Genomic DNA, 6,000 nt, shown 5'->3' with positions numbered 1-6,000 from the left:
GATTTGTGTAACTAACATTGAGCAAACAAGCGCGATCAGGTCAAGATGAATAGAGTATCATCAGCGTGCACAGAATGCTCTGGTGTTGATACACTTGTGTTCCAGAGTGTTGTCGGCCTGAAGTATTCTGCTGCAAGCCATCCACAACATCGACCCCTCCCTGAGAACCCGTCTTTCCAATGCCTCCGCTTACCTGTAATAATGAATATTAGTAAAAATAAGCGGATCCTAGTCCTACGTTTGTTTGCTAACTATATTATCCACATTATTGGAAACAACAATACTGTGATTGATATAGAAGTCCTTAAATGTTCATTGTAACCTTGTTTCTTGTTTTCTCCGTTCTTTTTTTTTGTTCTTGTTTTTGTTTCAATTGTAAGTTAGTATTAAAATATTCGTTTTTTTTTTCTTTTTAAAATCTTCTCTTCAAATTCTGCGTTTCAAACTAAAATAAATTCTTCTTTTCAAACTTTTTATCACTCAAACCTAATCAGTTATCTAAGATAATTTCTAAATTTACTAACTTAAGATAAACGTATACGTATACAACGATAATAATATTAGCCAAAAAAAAACTATTTATGCCTAGAAACAGTAGAAGGTATAAAATATTAACATCAGATAATGGCGCTGAGCGGCTAAACAATAAAAAAATAAAATTCTTCATGCTTCCAAATCAGCATAACGTATCGGAATTAATTCTTCATAGCAATGTTTAAAATGAATATCTCTATATTTTTCTCTCTAAAGATAATCTCTATCTTCTAAATAAAAACCCCCACATTAGAGTTCTGCATGTATACATTAGGAATCGTGTAATATTTTAAGATACAAACACGAGGCGTACATTCACACGAAAGTTCGCTCGGTATGGACAGCATGTTGTTTTTGAGGAAAAGGCGAATAGTAGCACCGCAAATAACGTGACCCCTCTCCCCGTGTTGAGTAAGCAAGCTGAAGCAATCCTGTTTGACAAAAACTGTCACTGCGACGATCATCACAACGGGCCCGATATCCGATTCCGGATGAACATTTGCCGCACAAGAAAGCACCAGCCCTCGCATACGACCAACAAACATGGCCGTTCGGTTACAAGAAACATGAACAACGGAACCCGCCTACGCTTCGTCCCTTTGCGCGATGCTACACATTCGCACGCAAATTATGTAACAATGTTTTCCGGCTGATGGGGCCATTGAAATACTCACACGCATATAGGTTTCCTTTCTTTCGCTACCACGTCGTCCGTTGGCCCAACACATGCATATTCCCGGTTGTGGGCGAAATATGCTGCAAACATGTAGAAGCAACTGAAGCCAAACCGGAAGAAGGCCGGTCCCCCGAAAGAACAAGTGAAAATTAATGACATAGGAATCTTGACATGATTAATTGCACTTGCGAAAGACATGATGACAGCAATTCAAGTGGAATGTTGGAAACAAGCAATCAATAGCGTACACGCGTCTGTGGTGTGTGTGTGTGTCGGGTGTGTCGGATGTGGGCTGAGAAGAAGGAAGACATCGAGATCTTAAGAGTTCGGCAAGCGTTCCCGGATGGTTTGACACGTAACATCGCGTTTCGAGCTTTAACGTCCAGTGACGAAAGCGATGTCGTCTACCATGTTTTGCTCCGTGGCACACAATGGCACTTATCGTTTGAAGGAGTAGTTTCTTTTTCCTTCGTCGGAGCGATTGACAACCAAAAAGGCGAATGAAAACTGTGCGTCATGATGGCACATTGCTGTTTGGTGAGCAAAGCATATGCCTAAAATACGTACATAATTTACATTCCAAGAGCTTCCATTTAACTGGCATTTAGTTGACGCTAATTTTGGCCAATGATGGTTAAAATTTCCTATAGTGAAATCCAGTAGTCGTATTCCCGATTGCGCTTTTTGGAGGCGCAATGGAAGTAAATTTGTGGTTTCATAAGAGCCACTTGCGAAATGTCTGGTCTGCTTCAGCATCTCCAGCGGACGTTTTTGATGACGATGCCACTCTTTTCCCTGCTTATTTGGAGGCAGAAGTTAACACCGCGTTCGCCAAGAAGAAGCCAAAGCTCATCGTCGCGGTACTACACCGGCGGCAGCGGATTATCCTGCGCAGCCAAAAAAAAAAAGGGGCCATGATTTCATTACCGCAAAGCAAAGCAGTTAGGACCGACGCTCATCCTCGAACGATGATATTATCAGCGCTTTGAAGCGGGAGTAAATCTTCCAATGACTCGCGCTGTACAATCTCTGTCGAAGATGAAGTTCTGTGGCAGGGGGAACGAGCCGTTCTTCGGAGCCGTTCTCTTTCACAACAACCATCACACCATCAAGCCACATACTGGCGCACATATACGGCAACGCCATGCTAATAATGCCATGCACGAATGGGATGATGGTTGCGTCTTCGCTGCTTCGTGTACATCCTTACACCATCGTGTTCGTGAAAGAAAAGCCAAGGATCAATCTCGAAAAACGGAACAAGTCATTGGTTGGAGGCGAGACCATCGAAATAAAACACAACACGTCCCGTACGTGATTAGGAAGTGCGGGTGTGGTGAGAAATTGGGAAGAAATCGGAAGAAAATAAAATGGATTCCCTTCATGATGATAACACCACCACCAGCAGTAGGACGGGAACGGTGAGATTCGCAAAGGTGGGAAAGGATGAAATTGTTTTTTATTTTGGCGCTAGCGCTCAGATCCGGAATGACGATAGCGAAAGGCTCACGTAATGCTTTGTGTGGCTGGATAGAAATATCGAGAGTTCGTTTTTGGCCATGGCCTTGTTCATTCTCTAATAGTCGCACACACATACACACACACCAGCAGCTGGCATCGAATGAGGACAAGTACCATTGTTCGGGACAGTTGCAGTAGCACGGCACCGAAAGTCATTAAGTGACGCAATTAGCGATAAACGAGAATCGACCACTTGGGAATGTGTCCAATCGTCGGCGAAGTATATTCCCGTATGGTGAGGCAGTGTGGGAGACTCGCACTTGCTAGCTCATGAGTTAATGATGCGATGGATTTTAGTTAATACGTAGAGTGAGTTATTCGTTGGGATTTTTTTTATAAGTAGAACAAAAAGACATACTTCAAAGTAATGTTTACACTCTTAAGCTATGTTTCTGTACAAGAATAGATCTAAAATACATCAATTCGGTTTTTAGTAAAAAATTGGCAAAAAATATCTCACAAACCTCTCTCACACACACACGCGGAAGTCGGAACACCCATAATAGTTGAATAATCGCACTAAAAACTAAGCGCATTTAAAACGGTTGTTTGCCGTTCGATCGATAAAACAATCATTCCCATGCCACAATTGTGTCACCGCATAAGATATTCAGAACGTATCGTAACAAAAAAATCCAGCCACACATATGACAAAGAAGAAAAGCAGAAGTGCACGACACTGTGTTGTTTGGCCTCATTTGTATCGCACATCGCGCAGAAGGTGAAGCTAAAACTATGTCTTGGGAGAGTGTTTTTTTTTGTTCCCTGTCACGAAACTATTGTATTTGTGTTGGGGGTAAGCACAACAAAATGCTATGCACACCAAACGAAAATGGGTTTTTTTCCCAAATGGTAAAAGAGAAAATATTTTCCACGACGTTAGGCAGCGTCCTTCGATTTCGATTGAGTGGTTTGCGCCTTGATGGCGATTCCATCCATGTGAGCTGCACATATGGTTCCTAAATGGCGACCAAGCAAGATACGGCTCCTTCGGCTGGAACTATTAAGCTGGTGGCGTGTTTTTAGAACGCTTCTTTTCCACTACTATTCTCACATTCACCCAGCCTCTACCTGCGGAAGGTTGTGAGCCACCAGGAGGAAAAATATTGAACATCCTTCTGGATCCTTCTACCGGCTCTTAAATGGCAAGGGCAAATAGAAGCACTCGCTGAGGATTAAAGCATCCCACCATCCGAGGAAGGGATGTCCTTCGGTTATGGGAAAACCAACAAAAAAAAGAAACTGTGTTTCCCTTTTTTTTCCCCCTTCAACAACAACGTGAGTTGCGGGATTGGTCTAATGGTTAAAAGCGACCCAGGACCGTTCCGGAATAGAAAAAGCCACTTTTCTTTAAGTCGTCTTTTTGTCCCCCACCCTTCGCGATCGCGGTCTCCTAATGGTAGAAGTTCTAGGCCAACACAGAACACAGCCGATAGAAAAGTAATTTTCCTACAGCGAGAAAGAACTTAAGAAAGTGGAAAACATCAATGAACAGTGCAGAAAATTATCTCACGTACGAAAAACGGACCGAAGACGGGATCAAAGTTTGCAAGCGAGCAAAAAAAAAATCCGAGCTACGGTGGACGGAAACCGGAAGACTATGAAAACAAAACAAAAAAATACCGAAGATGAACAGCACTCGGAAGACTCACCAAATGCAGCAGGATGTTTCATGCATCCTAAGTACGCCTCAGTGGAGAGGAAAATTTGTGGGGGGTATACATTTCAGCACCATTTTCCCGAACGTCAGGGTGAACTGGATAGGAGGAAGCAAAATAACAACACGATACCCGGAACACACGGCGACAACCACACGTTGGCCATATACGTCCTAATGGGCATGAGAAAAGCTCGAGATCAAAACTAGGTCACGGTGATAGTCCGGACGGTTTTCCTAGTTCCGATAATACCTATTTTCGCTAGTGGAAGCAATTCGCGACGAAAAAGGGGAAAAACATCATATCGCTTAACGTTGTGTATGTTTTTCTATAAGCCTAAGCTAAACAATTGCTCTACTTTATTTTAGGTAGCTTTTTCGAGCTCTCCAGCTATATGTGATTGCCATCAAACATTTAAATCAAATAGCTACTCACAGAGAATGCATTTCTGTTTACGCCTAAAAGTATACAATTCGTAATACACATGAACTAAGAAAAACTACGAAACTGCAACTGCACTACTAACTGCATACGAAAAAAAAACTGAATGCAAATTGATGTTGTAAAAAGAATTTATTAAAGCAGAAATTAAATTAATCTCTGCGAGATTTTAAGAGCTACACTCTTAACACATATGCGTACAAAATTTGATTACCGAGCCTTTCTAACACATGTAGAGCATTTCTTATTAGGAACTCTAATTTTAAGCATCACAGACCAAACAAAAAAATCACGCTTAAACATAAAAGAGTATAGACATACGCGGCCTAGTACAATAAATGCACAAAGCTTCGCAGAATTCCATTCCCATAATCATAACCCATCATGGGTTCGGTTGAAGCATTGCGCTTTCTCCTTAGAACTATTATCCACAGGGTAGAGATAAACCTACACTGAGGTGTGATGCGTTACAAGTTTGATCACTATGAGGAGATCAGATCGTTCAAGCTATGATGTATAAAGCGAATAAAAGTATAAAATATTTACTAAGTACTATAATATTTATACTATCATAACTTCGTAAGAATATATTGTTTCCCAACTTGAATTGAAGCTTAAATCATTAATATCTTATTCCACCCGATGATCAAAACGTCTTTGCGCATATCGCCGTCTGCCTCGTTGAATTAACACCTATTGTCTACATGATAAACAAGTATCAGTAAACAAGAGTCAAACTCTGCACAACCTTCAATGGGATGTGTGATGCTAATGGATTGTACAAACGTTAAGAACGTAACACGAGTGCCGAATCGCGTCCGAATGTGTACTGGATGGATGATACTACACATCATACCGACTGTGGAATAATTTTGGCAGTACTTGTTTGAACATGGCAAAGCTTTTTGTTAAAGCCTGTCTTTTTCGAGAAAAAAAATTATAAAATACTACATTTTGCTTCTATTTTCAACTTTACAAAAATGTTTCTCCAACCGAACCTCTGCATATTTCATAATTCATTTAGCTAAGCTCTACACAATACGTCATGGACGAAAAAAATGACATCCTAATCGTATATAAGCTTAGCGTAGAATAATACTTCAATAAAACGATTGTTCCACATTCATCCATGTTGGACCCGCGCGAGGGTGGAATAGCAGAAAGGTATGA

The sequence above is a fragment of the Anopheles moucheti genome, chromosome 2, assembly GCF_943734755.1.
Source record: "Anopheles moucheti chromosome 2, idAnoMoucSN_F20_07, whole genome shotgun sequence".
Taxonomy (NCBI): Eukaryota; Metazoa; Arthropoda; class Insecta; order Diptera; family Culicidae; genus Anopheles; species Anopheles moucheti.
The sequence above is the reverse complement of the archived record's forward strand: the minus strand, read 5'-3'. Positions refer to the sequence as shown.